The sequence below is a fragment of the Phascolarctos cinereus genome, unplaced genomic scaffold, assembly GCF_003287225.1.
Source record: "Phascolarctos cinereus isolate Bilbo 61053 unplaced genomic scaffold, phaCin_HiC Scaffold_6;HRSCAF=336, whole genome shotgun sequence".
NCBI lineage: Eukaryota > Metazoa > Chordata > Mammalia > Diprotodontia > Phascolarctidae > Phascolarctos > Phascolarctos cinereus.
The window spans coordinates 1,854,718-1,870,676 of record NW_027556069.1 but is presented as its reverse complement, the minus strand read 5'-3'; the positions used below and the strand labels follow the sequence as shown (position 1 = coordinate 1,870,676).

Sequence of the window (15,959 nt, the reverse complement as noted above, 5' to 3'; positions counted from 1 at the left end):
CAGAGAATATTAACATGTAGTTTTCACAGGAAGAAGTCTAAACTATCCACAAACATAGAGAACAATGTTCAAAATTACTAATAATTAGGAAAATGCAAATGAAGGCAATTCTGTTGTTCTTCATAGCTATGAGTGAGTAATAGGGCATTGACACCAAAGATAAGTGGAAATATTGTTAAGAGAATGACTAATTACCCTTTATGAACTGATTAGTAAAATGACAACAAAAGAAAAAGAAACTGACAGTAGTTGGAGAGACTGTGGCAGAACAGGTCCAGGAATAAAGTGTTGGTGCAGCCTTTCTGAAAATCAATTTTAAAGTTATATTCCAAAGCACTAAGGATTCCTTTTGACCCAGCTATCCCATCACTAGGCCTACACCCTAAAAAGACCAAAGAAATGTGGGAAAGACTTGTGTGTGCAAAAATATTTATAACACCTTTTTTGTTGTAGTCATAAAGTGGAGACCAATACAGTTCTCAAGAATTACAAGTGTCATCTTCCCTTGTAGGGATGTAAACAGTTTGCCCTTATTAGCAACATGTTGTATCTTTCTGTCCCACTTACCTTTACTCTCTTGAGTCTTGTATTTGAATATCCAATTTTATGTTGAGCTCTGGCGTTTTTATCAGGAAGGTTTGGAAATCCTCTATTTCATTGAATATGCATCTCCTCCCCAAAAGATCATGCTCATTTTCACTGGGTAATTGATCCTTGATTGTAATCCAAGCTCCTTTGACTTACAGAATATCATGTACCATGACCTATGGTCTTTGAATGTAGAAGCTGCAAGGTCCTGTGTAATCCTGACTGTGGTTCCATGATATTTAAATTGTTTCTTTCTGGCTGCTTGCAGTATTTTCTCTTTGACCTGGTAATTTTGGAATTTGGCTACTATATTCCTTGGTGTTTTCAATTTGGGATCTCTTTCAGGAGGTGATGAGTGGATTCTTTCTGTGGCTATTTTACCCTCTGATTCTAAGACCTCAGGGCAGTTTTCCTTTATGCTTTCCTGAAAGATAGCGTCCAGGCCCTTTGTTCCATCGTGATTTTCAGATAGACCAATAATTTTAAAACTGTCTCTCCTGGTTCTATTTTCCAGGTCATTTGTTTTACCAATGAGGTATTTTACATTTTCATCTTTTTTTCAGTCTTTTGTTTCTGTTTGACTGATTCTTGCTCTCTCATAGAGTCATTAGCTTCTATCTGCCTAATTCCATTAAATGGAAGTGTATAGCAGAATGGATTAAAACCATAATCCTACAATATGTTATTTATCGGAAACACATTTGAAAAAGACTGACACACACACAGGGTAAAGGTAAAAGGCTGAAGCAGAATATATTGCTTCAGGTGAAGTAAAAAAAAAAAAGCAGGAGTAGGAATCCTGATCTCAGACAAAGCAAAAGCGAAAATAGATCTTATCAAAAGAGATAAGGAAGGAAACTACATCCTGTTAAAAGGCACCATAGGCAATGAAGTAATATCATTACTAAACATACATGCACCAAATGGCATAGCATCCAGATTCTTAGAGAAGTTCAGGGAGTTACAGGAAGAAATAGACAGCAATACTATACTAGTGAGGGACCTCAACCTCCTTCTCTCTGAACTAGATAAATCTAACCACAAAATAAATAAGAAAGAAGTTAAGGAGGTATTTAGAATGTTAGAGAAGTTAGGTATGATAGGCCTCTGGAGAAAACTGAATGGAGATAGAAAGGAATATACTTTCTTTTCCACGGTACATGGCACATACACAAAAACTGATGTACTAGATCATAAAAACCTCAAAATCAAATGCAGAAAGGCAGAGGAATTGAATGCATCCTTCTAAGATCATGATGCAATAAAAATTGTATGCAATAAAGGTCCATGGAAAGACAGACTAGGGAGCGAAGATGGCGGAGTGAAAGCAGTGACTTGCTTGAGCTCTCCTCCAAACACCTCCAAATACCATAAAAATGGCTCTAAACAAATTCTAAAGCAGCAGAACCCATAAAAACACAGAGTGAAACAAATTTCCAGCCCAAGACAACCTGGATGATTGATCAGAAAGGTATATCCACCAGGCTGTGAGAGGAGCAGCGTGGGCGCGCAGGCCACAGCGAACCTGGAACAGGCCTCAGAGGACTGAAATCGCGGGCAGCTGTGGAGGTTTCCAGACTCCTCAATCACTAATGCCAAAGACAACTTAGAAGGTCAGTGGGAAAAGTCTGTTTCTGCTGTGCTGAGAGAGGAAGGCAGGGTCTCAGCTCCATTCCCCAAGAGTACGGCCCTGGGTGGGGCAGCTGCTCCTGAGCTTCTGGCACATAGACTGAGGGGGAATCCAGTGGCTGATCAGAGAGGGATTGCAGGGATCTCTTTGCCAGTGCTGAGGCAGGAATCGCTGCTTGATCTGGGTCACAGTTCTGGGCGGCGGTCTGGGGTGAGGAGGAGCACTGGTGGTGAGCTTGTAGTGGCTGTGGAGAGAAACCCTCCTCACAGTTACAGGACAGAAAGGAGTACTTGTGGTCACAGGCCAGGAAAGGAGTAAACACCCCCCCCTTATCATACCACCTTGGAAGAACTGAAAATTTACAGGTCCCTACAAGTATCTCTGAAAATAGCTGTACAAATGCCCCGAAGCTTGGGACAGTACATTCTCCACATTGGAAGCAGACTCTTAACAAAGAGTTTAAAACTCAAGTAATTGGCTGGGATCATGAGCAAGCGCAAAAAGAGTCAGACTATATTATCTTACTTTGGTGAAAAAGAAGATCAAAATATAAACCAGAAGAAGACAACAAAGTCAAAGCTCCTACATCCAAAGCCTCCAAGAAAAATATGAATCAGTCCCAGGCCTTGGAAGAGCTCAAAAGGGATTTTGAGAAGCAAGTAAGGGAAGTAGAGGAAAAACTGGGAAGAGAAATGAGAGTGATGCAAGAAAATCATGAAAAACAAGTCAACAGCTTGCTAAAGGAGACCCAAAAAAATACTGAAGAAAATAACACCTTAAAAAATAGCCTAACCCAAATGGCGAAAGAGGTCCAAAAAGCCAATGAGGAGAAAAATGCCCTAAAAAGAAAAATTGGCCAAATGGAAAAGGAAGTCCAAAAGCTTACTGAAGAAAATACTTCCTTAAAAATTAGAATAGAGCAATTGGAATAGTGACTTTATGAGAAATCAAGACACTGTAAAACAAATCCAAAAGAATGAAAAATTAGAAGACAATGTGACATATCTCATTGGAAAAACAAATGACCTGGAAAATAGATCCAGGAGAGAGAATTTAAAAATTATTGGACTATCTGAAAGCCATGATCAAAAAAGAGCCTAGACATCATCTTTCAAGAAATTATCAAGGAAAACTGCCCTGAATATTTAGAACCAGAGGGCAAAATAGAAATTGAAAGAATCCACAGATCTCCTCCTGAAAGAGATCCCCAAAGGAAAACTCCTAGGAATATTGTAGCCAAATTCCAGAGTTCCCAGGTCAAGGAGAAAATATTACAAGCTGCCAGAAAAAACAATTCAAGTACTGTGGAAACACAATCAGGATAACACAAGATTTAGCAGCTTCTACATTAAAGGACGCAGGGTATGGAATATAATATTCCAGAGGGCAAAGGAGATAGGATTACCACCAAGAATCACCTACCCAGCAAACTGAGTATAATCCTTCAGGGGAAAAAATGGTCATTCAGTGAAATAGAGGACTTTCAAGCATTCTTGATGAAAACCAGAGCTGAATAGAAAATTTGACTTTCAAATACAAGACTCAAGTGGAACATGAAGAGGTAAACAGGAAAGAGAAATAAGAGACTTATTAAGGTTGAACTGTTTACATTCCTGCATGGAAAGATGATATTTATAACTCATGAGACCTTTGTCAGTATTAGGGTAGTTGGAGGAAAAAAATTATATGTATGGATAGATAGATAGATAGATAGATAGATAGATAGATAGATAGATAGATAGATAGATAGATAGAGGCAGGGTGAGTTGAAGATTAAGGGGTCATATCTGGAAATAAAATTAAGGGATGAGAGAGGATTATACTAGAGAAGAAGAAAGGGAGAGGTAGAATGGGTAAATTATCTCACAAAAAAAAACAGAAAAGAAAAGTCTCTTACAGTGGAGGGGAAATGGGGAAGGTGAGAGGGAATGAGTGAATCTTATTCTCATAGGATTTGGCTTAAGGAGGGAATAACATACACATTCAATTGGGTATGGAAATCTGTCTTACCCTACAGGAAAATAGGGGGAGAAGGGGACAAGAGAGCAGGGGGTGATAGAGAGGAGGCAGATTGGGAAAGGGGTAATCAGAAGGAAATACTTCTGAGGAGGGACAGGGTCAAAAGAAAGAATAGAATAAATGGGAGGGCAGGATAGGATTAAGGGAAATAGAGTTAGTTTTTCACAACATGTCTACTATGGAAGTGTTTTGCATAACTGCACATGTACAACCTATATTGAGTTGCTTGCCTTTTCATGAGGGTGGGTGGGGAGGGAGGAAGGGAGAAAATTTGAAACCTAAAGTTTTAAAAACATGTTTAAAAAAATGTTTTCACATGCAACTGGGAAATAAGAAATACAGGAAATGGGGTACAGAAGTCTATCTTGCCCTCCAGGAAAATAGAAGGGGAAGGGATAAGAGAAGGGGGGGAAGATAGAAGAGAGGACAGACTAGGGGAAGGGATATTCAGAATGCATGCCATCTTGGGTGGGGGAGGGGTGAGTGGGTGAAAATTTGGAACTCAAAATCTTGCGGAAGTAAATATTGAAAACTAAAAATAAATAAATTTATATTTAAAGAAAGATAGGCTAAAATAATTGGAAACTAAATAATCTAATTGTAAAAAATTATTGGGTCAAACAACAAACCATAGCAACAATCAACAATTTCAATCAAGAGAATGACAGTAATGAGACAACATACCAAAACTTGTGGGATACAGTGAAAGCAGTTCTTAGGGGAAGTTTTGTATCACTAAATACTTATGTAAATAAAATAGAAAAAGAGGAGATCAATGAATTGGGCATGCAACTAAAAGAACTAGAAAAACAAATTAAAAATCCTCAATTAAGCACCAAATTAGAAATATTGAAAATGAAAGGAGAAATTAAGAAAATTGAAATTAAGAAAACTATTGAACTAATAAATAAAATTAAGAGCTGGTTTTATGAAAAAGACAATAAAATAGATAAACCTTTGGTTAATTTAATTAAAAAAAGAACAAAGAAAACCAAATTATTAGTGTCAAGAATGAAAAGGGTGAATCCACCACCAAAAGAGGAAATGAAAACATTAAGTAGGAACTATTTTGCCCAACTGTATAGCAATAAATTTGACAATATTAGTGAAATGGATATATATTTATAAAAATATAAATGGCCCAGATTAAAGGAAGCAGAAGTAAAATACTTAAGTAACCCCATCTTAGAAAAAAAATTGAACAAGCTGTTTATGAACTCCCTAGGAAAAAATCTCCAGGGTCAGATGGAATTACTAGCAAATTCTATCAAACATTTAAAGAACAATTAATTCCAATGATACGTAGACTATTTGGGAAAATATGTGAAAAAGGAGTCTTACCAAATTCTTTTTATGATACAAATATGGTGTTGATACCTAAACCAGGAAGATTAAAAACAGAGAAAGAAAATTATACATCAATTTCTCTAATGAATATAGATGCAAAAATTTTGAATAAAGTATTATCAAATAGATTATAGCAACTGATCACAAGAATAATACACTATGACCAGGTAGGATTTATACCAGTAATGCAGGGCTGGTTCAGTGTTATGAAAACTATCAGCATAATTGATCAATTGAACAAAAAAACTAAGAAACCACGTTATCATCTCAATAGATTTGCAAAAACAATACTACACCCATTCCTATTGAAAACACCAGAAAGCATAGCAATGAATGGAGTCTTCCTGAAAATGATAAGTAGCATCTGCCTAAAACCTTCAGCAAGCATCATATGCAATGGAGAAAAGCTAGAAACATTTCCAATAAGATCGGGGATGAAACAAGGATGTCCATTATCACCACTTGTGTTTAAATATCGTGCTGGAAATGTTAGCTTTCGCAATAAGAGAAGAAAAAGAAATTGAAGGTGTTATAATAGGCAAATAAGAAACAAAGCTATCACTCTTTTCAGATGACATGATGATATACTTAGAGAATCTTAAGAGAATCAAGTCAAAAACTACTTGAAATAATAAACAACTTTAGCAAAGTTGCACGCTATAAAATAAACCCACATAAATCATTGGCATTTCTACATATTACCAACAAAGGCCAAAAGCAAGAGAAAGAAAGAGCAATTCCATTTAAACTCACTGTAGACATTATAAAATATTTAGGTGTCTGCCTCCTGAAACAAACCCAGGAACTCTATGAACACAATTACAAAACACTTTTCACACAAATAAAGTCAGATCTAAATTATTGGAAAAACATCAGTTGCTCATGGGTAGGCCAAGCTAATATAATAAAAATGAAAATTCTACCTAAGCTAATTTATATCCTCAGTGCCATATCAAACTACCAAGAAATTATTTTATAGAGTTAGAAAAAATAATAACAAGTTTCATTTGGAAGAACAAAAGGTCCAGAATATCAAGGGAACTAATGAAAAGAAATGCAGGGGAAGGTGGCCTAGCCATTTCAGATCTTAAATTGTGTTTTAAAGCAGCAATCATGAAAACTGCTTGGTACTGGCTAAGAAACAGAGTGGGGGATCAGTGGAATAGGTTAAGTATGCAAGACACAGTAGTCAATGACTATATTAATCTATTGTTTGATAAACCCAAAGACCCCAGCTTCTGGGATAAGAACCCACTCTTTGCCAACAACTGCTGGGAGAACCGGAAAAGATATGGCAGGAACTAGACATAGATCAAAATCTCACACCATATACCAAAATAAAGTCAAAATGAGTTCATGATTTAGATATAAAGGCTGATACTGTAAGCAAACTGGGAGAGCAAGGAATAATTTACGTGTCAGATCTGTGGAGAACAGAAGAATTCATGACCAAACCGGAGACAGAGAACATTGCAAAAAGGAAAATGGATAACTTTCATTATGTTAAATTGAAAAGTTTTTGCACAAAGCCAATGCAACCAAGGTTAGAAGGAAAGTAGAAAATTTGGAAAGAATTTTTACAACCAGTCCCTCTGATAAGGGCCCCATTTCTAAAATATATAGAGAAACAAGTCAAATTTATAAGAATACAAGACATTCCCCAGTTAATAAATGATCAAAGGATATGAACAGGCAGTTCTCAGATGAAGAAATTAAGCCATCTATAGTCATATGAAAAAATGCTCTAAATCATTATTGATTAGAGAAATGCAAATCAAAATAACTCTGAGGGACCACATCAAACCTATCAGATTGGCCAACATGAAGAAACAGGAAAATGATAAATGTTGGACAAGATGTGGGAAAATTGCAGCACTAATACATTGATGGTGGAGTTGTGAAATGATTCAACCATTTTGGAGAGCAATTTGAAACTATGCCTAAAGGGGTATAAAAATGTGTATACGCTTTGCCCCACAACAGCAGTTCTAGGGCTATATCCCAGAGAGATCATACAAATGGGAAAAGGCCCCACATGTACAAAAATATTTATAGCAACTCTTTTTGTGGTGGCAAAGAATTGCAACTTGAGGGGATGCCCATCAATTGTGGAATGGCTGAAAAGGTTGTGGTATATTTTTTTTAATCAAGAAATTTTTTTTTAAATTTTATTAATTTATTTTGATTTATCAACAATCACTTCCACTTGCTTTTGAGTTTAAGATTTTTATACCTCTTCTTCCCCACCACCCTCCCCAAGACGGCACACAATCTGATATAGGCTATGCATTTACATTCCTATTAAACATATTTTCCCATTAGTGAAGTTGTAAGTAAAAATTAAAACCAATAGGAGGAGCCATTAGAAAGAGGAACAAGTGAATAGAGCACCGGTCCTGAAGTCAGGAGGACCTGAGTTCAAATCCAGCCAGAGACACATAATACTCACTAGCTGTGTGACCCTGGGCAAGTCACTTAACCCCAATTGCCTCACACAAAAAAAGAAAGAAAGAAAGAGGGAACAAAACTCAACAGAAGAGAAAAAAAGATAGCAATTCAACTTTCACAGTTATGATTACCATCTGTGTCTTTTTCTCCATCCCTTTTCCCCCGTTCATCCTTTTCTTTCTCCTTTCTCCTTTCCCCCTCTTACCAGTGCCCTGCTTTTGACCACTGCCTCCTCCAGTCTCTCCTCCCCTCTATTATCTCTTTCCGTTTTCTTCCCCTTTGTCCTTACTTCTTCTCCCCTCCCTTCTATCGCCCTCCCCCTTCTTTCCCCCCTCCCTCCCACTGCCCACAGGGCAAGCTAGATTTCTATACCCAACTGACTATGCTATTCCCTTCCTGAGCCACATCTGAAGAGAGTAATGGTCAAACAATGCTCACCCCCCCTTCTTTCCCTCTGCTCCAATAGAATTTTCTTTCTCTTCCTGTAATGTAATTTACCCTTGCCTGCCTCCTCCTTTCTCAGTACATTTTTTAAGATCACACTAATCCACTTACTTGGATCCATTTAACCCACTTTATTTTATTTTATTTTTTATCATTACATCAAAGTCAACTAATATTCACCCACTTTATGTACACTCCTTTAATATGGTGTAATAAGAATACAGTTCTCAAGAGTTGCAAGTGTCATCTTCCCTTGTAGGGATGTAAACAGTCTGCCCTTATTAACAACATTTTGTATCTTTCTGTCCCATTTACCTTTTTATGTCTTTCTTGAATCTTTTACTTGAAGATCAAATTTTTCTGTTGAGCTCTGGTCTTTTTATCAGGAAGGTTTGGAAGTCCCCTATTTTCTTGAATATCCATCTCCTCCCTTGAAAAATCAAGCTCATTTTTGTAGTGTAGTTGATCCTTGGCTGCAATCCAAGCTGCTTTGCCTTACAGAATATCATGTTTCATGCCCTGTGGTCTTTTAAAGTAGAAGCTGCAAGGTCCTGTGTAATCCTGGCTGTGGTTGCACGATATTTAAATTGTTCCTTTCTGGCTGCTTGCAGCACCTTCTCTTTCATCTGGTAATTTTGGAATTTTGCTATTATATTCCTTGGTGTTGTCAATGTGGGATCTCTTTCAGGTAGTGAGTGGTGTGTTCTTTCTATGGGTTATTTTACCATCTGGTTCTAGGACTTCAAGGAAGTTTTCCTTTATGATTTCCTGAAACATACTGTCCAGGCTCTTTTTTTCATCATGATTTTCAGGTAGTCCAATGATTTTTAAATTGTCTCCCCTGGATCTATTTTCCAGGTCAGTTGTTTTACCCATGAGGTATTTTATGTTTTCATCTATTTTTTCTTTTTTTTTTGTTTCTGTTTGACTGATTCTTGCTCTCTCATAGAGACATTAGTTTCCATTTGTCCAATTCTAGTTTTTAACAAATTGTTTTCTTCTGTTATTTTTTGTACTTCCTTCTTCAATTGGCCAATTGTATTTTTAAGGGATTTGTTTTCTTCAGTGTACTTTTTTTCCAGTTGGCCAATTGTATTTTTTAAGGACTCTTCTCCCTCTCCCATTAGACTTTTAAAATCCTTCTTGAGCTCTTCTAAGAAGGCTTTTTGGGCTTCAGACCAGTTTATATTCCCTTCTGATGGTGCAGATGTGGGTTTGTTGACAATGTTTTCCTCTTCAGAATTTCTGTTTTGGTCTTCACTCTTCTCATAATATGAATCTATGGTATGTTTCTTTTTACTCATGGTTTCTTTATTTCCTGGCCTTTGAAGAGATTGAGCTCTCCTGCTGGGTAACAGAGGGCACTGACCCAAGCTTCTTGTGTTGAGAGCCTAGGTCTTGGTCACTGGCTTTGTGTGCTGGGGCCTCTTATGCTGGCAATTGGAGGCTGTAGGTTTCTGGCAGCTTACCTCATGTTGGGCTGGAATCAGCAAGGCTTGAACCTTCAGGCAATTCTATGTTGCCTGCTTTTCCTTTCCTTTAGCTTTCTTCAGTTCCTTTTAGATGGGTGCTGCAGGGTGTTTGTCTGCCTGGAGTTCCTTGCAATGCTGCCAACCTTTTTTCTGCTAATGCACTGGGAGATTTCCTTTGCAGTAGAGTGTTGAGGTACCTGGTGGTTTTCTGAGCTTGTTTCCACTGGTTCCCCACCCTCACTGAGGCACTCAGATGTCCAGTTGTTAGTGTTTCCCTGTTCCACCACCTGGGCCCCAGGATCTCCTGGTTGACTGTTGGAGGCTGTAGGGTTCTGACAGCTTACCTGTTTTGGGTTGGAATCAGCAAGGCTGGGACTTTAGGAAGACTCCAGGTTGCTTTCTTCAGCTCCCTGCAGATGAATGCTGCAGGGTGCTTATCCACCTGGGGCCCTTTGTAGTACTGCTTCCCTCATTTCTGCTGAGGCCATGGGAGACCCGCTTTCTGGGCTGCTGCACTGCTGTTCCCCATCTTTCTTCTAGTTCAGCTGTTCCAGGTTTTTTTTTTTTCTGGGGAGATATTTTCTGGGTTTTCAGAGGTTGATAGGGGAGGGTGAGAGCGACTACCTTTTGACTTCACCATCTTGAAGTTGTGGTATATTAATGTAATGGAACACTATTGTGCTATAAGAAATGATGAACAGGCTGACTTCAGAAAAACCTGGAAAAACTTGTATGGTCTGATGCTGAGTGAAGTGAGCTGAACCAGGAGAACATTGTACACAATAACCACCACATTGTGTGATGACTAATATTGATAAACTTAACCCTTCCCAGTAATACAAGGATCTAAGACATCTCTAAAGGCCTCGTGATTGAAAATGCTGTCCACATCCAAAGAAAGAACCATGGAGTTTGAATACAGATCAAAGCATACTATTTGCTAGTTTTTTCTTTGGTTAAGCTTTGTTTCCTCTTTCTGGTGGTTCCTCCTATTGGTTCTAATTCTTACAACATCACTAATGTGAAAATATGTTTAATAGGAATGTATATGCATACCCCATATCAGATTGTGTGCCATCTTGGGGAGGGTGGTGGGGAGGAAGGGGTAGAAAAATGTTAAACTCTAAAGCATATGAAGTGAATATTGGTAAATCAAAAAAATTAATTAATTAAAAAAATGAAACGAAGACCAATGGGGTGCCCTTCAGTTGGCAGAATGCTTAAACAATTATGTTACACAAATATAATGGAATATTATCACATCATGAGAAATGCCTAAATGAAGTGTTTCAGAGAAACCTAGGACATCAAATGTCAAAAAATCAAAAGTCTATTACGTGAATAAAGGAGTAGACTTCCTCTTCTTGTCTCCAGAAGTCAGAACCATGAGCAGTAGTTGGAAGTTATAAAGAGGCCCATTTCAGCCTGACATCAGGAACAACTTCCTAAAAGTAAGGAGTCTCCAAATGTTCAGTGTGATGCTTTGAAGAGGTAGTAGGTTTCTTCTCCTTGGAGATATTCAAGGAAAGGCTGGATGACCATTTGTCTCTTACACTGGAAATTCCTTTCATGTATAGATTGGGTGAAATGGCTGCTGTGGTCCCTTCTAACTCTGAAGTTTTATGTAAAGTATGGGAACCAAGGCTGACAGGGAAATCTGAGGACAACCTATGGATTTTTTCCAATAATATTTTATTTTCCCCCAGTTACATAGAAAAGAGAATTTTTAATATTTATTTAAAATTTTTTGAGTGCCAAATTTTCTCTCTCTCTCCCTCACCTTCCTCCTCCCTGAGATAGTAAGTAATCTGGTATGTTCAAGTATACAAAACATATTATCACATTAGTCATGTTGTAAAAGGACATATAGACCCAAAGAAAAAAAAACATGCAGAAAATGAAAAGAATATGCTTTGGTCTCCATTTAGACTTCATCAGTTCTTTCTCTGGAGGTGTATAGCATTTTTCATCATGAGTCCTTTGAAATTGTTTTGGATCATTGTATTGTTGAGAATAGTTAAGTAAGTCATTTATAGTTGATGATCATAATAGTATTGCTGTTACTGTGTAAAATGTTCTCCTGGTTTGAGTCAATTCATTTTGCATCAGTTCATATATGTATTTCTAATTTTTCTAAAATTGGGGTACACATCATTTCTTATAATAATATTTTATTGAAATCATGTATCACAACTTGTTCAGCCATTCCCCAATTGATGTACATCCCCAATTTCCAGTTCCTTGATGCCATAAAAAGAGCAGTTAAAAGTATTTTTGTACAAATAGGTCCTTTTCCTCTCTTTTGGTCTCTTTGGAATATAGACTTAGGTCTGGTATTGCTGGATCAAAGAGTATTAACAGCTTTATACAACTTTTGGCATAGATTCAAATTGATCTCTGAATGGTTATATTATTTTGCAACTCCAACAACAGTGCATTAGTGTCTCTATTTTTCCCACATCCCCCCCAACATTTACCATTTTTTTCATATGTACCAAACTGATAGGTGTGAGGTGGTACCTCAGAGTTATTTTAATTTGCATTTCTCTATTAAATAGTGATTTAGAGCATTCCCCCAATCAATAGTGATTTAGAGCATTTCCCCCTATGACTATAGATAGATTTGCTTTCTTCATCTGCAAACAACTTCTTCATATCCTTTGACCATTTATCAATTGGAGAATATATTGTATCTTTATAAATTTAATGCAATTCTCTATGTATTTGAGAAATGAGGTCTTTTTCAAAGATGGTTATAAAAAATGTTTCCAGCTTTCTGCTTTCCTTCTAATCCGTGTTGCATTTGTTTTGTTTGGGCAAAACCTTTTAAGTTTAATACGATTAAAACTGTACATTTTATATCTGGTAATGTTCTCTATCTCTTGTTTGGTAGTAAAATCTTCCCTTCTCTACAGATCTGGCAAATAAAAACTATTCCTTGCTCTCCTAATTTGCTTATCATATCACCCTTTATATCTAAATCATGTACCAATTTTGATCTTACATTGTTGTTATTGTTGTGTTGTTCATCCTGTGTTCTGGAAGAGGACCAATGACATCAGGAGGGTGATGTCTTGACTTGCAAGTGAATTGATTTTAAGTGAGGCAGGGCTATGCAAAGTCATCAGCCTGAGTCTGTCCTCCAGAGTTATCTAAGTACAGTGGCAAGATATAGGTCAGGATGACTGGACATGGCCCTAAATGCATTAAGGGATCTTAGGTGTTTTTAAGCTAAGGTCTTATCCAGCCTCTGTTTCTGTCAGGCAACACCATTGAGTGATTTAAGTGTAGGTAATAAATGAGGGAAAAGATGCCATCTTTGCCTACTCAAAAAAAAATCAATCTGGGAGGGGAAGACCCTTTGGGTTTTTGGTCAGAACAGAAACAATTGCTATTTACACTCAGTCTGAGCCATCACGACCCAAGCAATGGCCAAGTCAGGCTTGGGCCAGGGCCTATTATTAGCAACTCAGAGCCAGAGTGATTAGGGTTTAAGGCATATTAAACTACATCCATTTGAATCTAAATTGGCTTTCTGGAAGCCTGATTTTCCAGAGCTGTATTTCAAAAAATCATAAATGATAATACATGTGACAGAATAGTTAATTTTCCCAGGTATTTTTTTTAAATGATAAAATATGTAGGGAAGAGGAGAAAAAAATCTAGTTCCCAAACTCCAAGATATCTTGGGTGGTTTATGGGATCAAAATTTATATTCCTTTGGGCAGAGTACATTGGTATACAATGTAAGTTTTCAGTCTATACCTAGTTTCTGCCATACTCTTTTCCAATTTTTTTTTCCCCCAGGAGTTTTATTTACTAGTGAGTTCTGGTCCAAAAAGCAGAGACCTTTAGGTTTACCAAATACTCTATTGTTATGACCATTTACTATTGTGTCTTATCTACCTAATCCATTCCATTGACATACCACTCTGTTTCTTAGCCAGTACCAGATAGTTTTAATGATACCACTTTGAATACAGTCTGAGATATGGTATGGCTAGGCCACCTTCTTACACATTTGTTTTTATTAATTAAATTGATATTCCTGGCCTTTTATTCTTCCAGATGAATTTTGTTACAATTTTTTCTAGCTTTGAAGAATAATTTATTGGTAGTTTGATTGGTATGACCTGAATAAGTAAATTAATTTAGGTAGAATTGTCATCTTTATTTTATTGGCTCAGCCTACCCATGAAGAACCAAGAATTTTCAGTTGTTTAGGTCTAATTATATTTGTGGGAAAAGTGTTTTGTAATTGTGCTGAAAAGTTCCTGGGTTTATCTTAGCAGGTCAATTCCAAAGTATTTTAAATATCTAAAGTTATTTTAAATAGACTTTCTCTTTCCATCCCTTGCTGCTGGGCTTTGTTGGCAATACATAGAAATGCTGATGATTCATGTTGATTTTGTTTATATTCTGCAACTGTGTTAAAGTTATTAATGATTTCAACTAGTTTTTTTAGTTCATTCTCCAGGATTTTCTAAGTATACCTTTATATCATCTAGAGAGGTGGTAATGGGTTTATTTCAAGTCTCAAATTGGTGAACTTTTTGTATCAGTTATGTCAAGCAACTTTTCATAATTTGGTTACTGCTAAAATACTTTGGCTGTTGTTGGTTATTATTTTAATGTGTAAAGTGTTTAAGCTCATTTAGGTTACGGCTTGCTGAGAATTTGCAAGTGTATAGAAATCTGTAAGTACTGGCCTTTTACACCAGGACAAATTTGAGATGTAAATCCTGGAAAAGTTTTCCTTAGCTGTGATTAGTAAAACTTGCTGTTTGAGGTAAAAGCTCATAGGATTTTATTTTGAGTTGTCTGATGGATTGTTTTTTATTTTATTTTCATTCTATATTCATTTGTATTTTATTTTATTATATTTATTATTGATTATGCATTGATAATCAATAATCCACCATCTGAAAGAAATGCCATAAGCTACTCAGGGAATGTGATACGGGTGGGAAGTCAGCATCGGGAAAAGCTGAGAGGACAAAAATTTAGCCTTAGTCAAAGGTTGGATCCTCCTGGCTCAGTTTCCCCACTATATTCCTTTGAAAGGGAATGTTACCTACCTGGCTATTCCTAAGTCTGGCTATGAGGTGGATTTGATACTACATGGTTGGAAAACTGAATTATCTGAATCCAAATAGAGCTAAGGATGTTTTATCCTCTTAAAGTTGGGCCCTAAATATAGTCCTTGCTTTATATCTGGGCCCTGTAGTTTTTTTCTGTCATATTTGTGTCTTCCAGACTATAAGTCATTCACCTACAGTTGATGGCAAACAGTGGGTACCAGTCAATGTCCACCCATCATTCCCTGGATGCAGCCTGTGCTGGTTCCAGTCAACCTCCTCTTTGGGACCCCTTCTATGCCTTTCTTAAGTCTGAAAACTGAATTTTCTGTTTAGCTCTTGTCTTTTCAACAGGAATATTTGAATGAAATAATTGAATGTCCCTTTCTTCCCCTGAAAATCATGCCCAGTTGTACTGGATAGATGATTCTTGGTTGTAATCCAACCTCCTTTCCCTTCCAGAATACCATATTCTATACCCTCTGGTCCTTTAAAGTAGAAGCTGCAAAATTTCGTGTAATTCTGACTGTGGCTCCTCAATATTTAAAATGTTTCTTTTGGGTTGTTTGCAGTATTTTCTCCTTAACATGAGAGTTCAGGAATTTTGTTCTAATACTGCTCAACTTGAGATCCTTTCAGAGGTGATCAGTGGATAGATACTTTCTGTGACTATTTTACTGTCTGGTTCTGGGATATCATGGCACTTTTCCTTGATACTTTCTTGAAAGATAGTGTCCAAGCTTTTTTTTTGATCATGGCTTTCAGGTAGTCTAATAATCCTGAAATTTTCTCTCTTGGATCTCTTTTCCAGGTCAGTGATTATTGCAACGAGGAATTTTATTTTCATTTTCTTTGATTTTTTTCATTGTTTTGATTTCATTTTATTTATTATTCCTGTTACAGTCATTAAATTAGCTTTCTCTTGCTCAATTC

The 15,959-nt window shown here is 36.9% G+C and overlaps 1 long non-coding RNA gene across 1 annotated transcript in view; it reads left to right on the top strand.

The window, feature by feature from the left end:
* Nucleotides 1–15,959, top strand: part of LOC144458185 (uncharacterized) — a 124,434-nt gene that overhangs the window by 30,087 nt on the left and 78,388 nt on the right. The gene's annotated exons all lie outside the window — the stretch shown is intronic.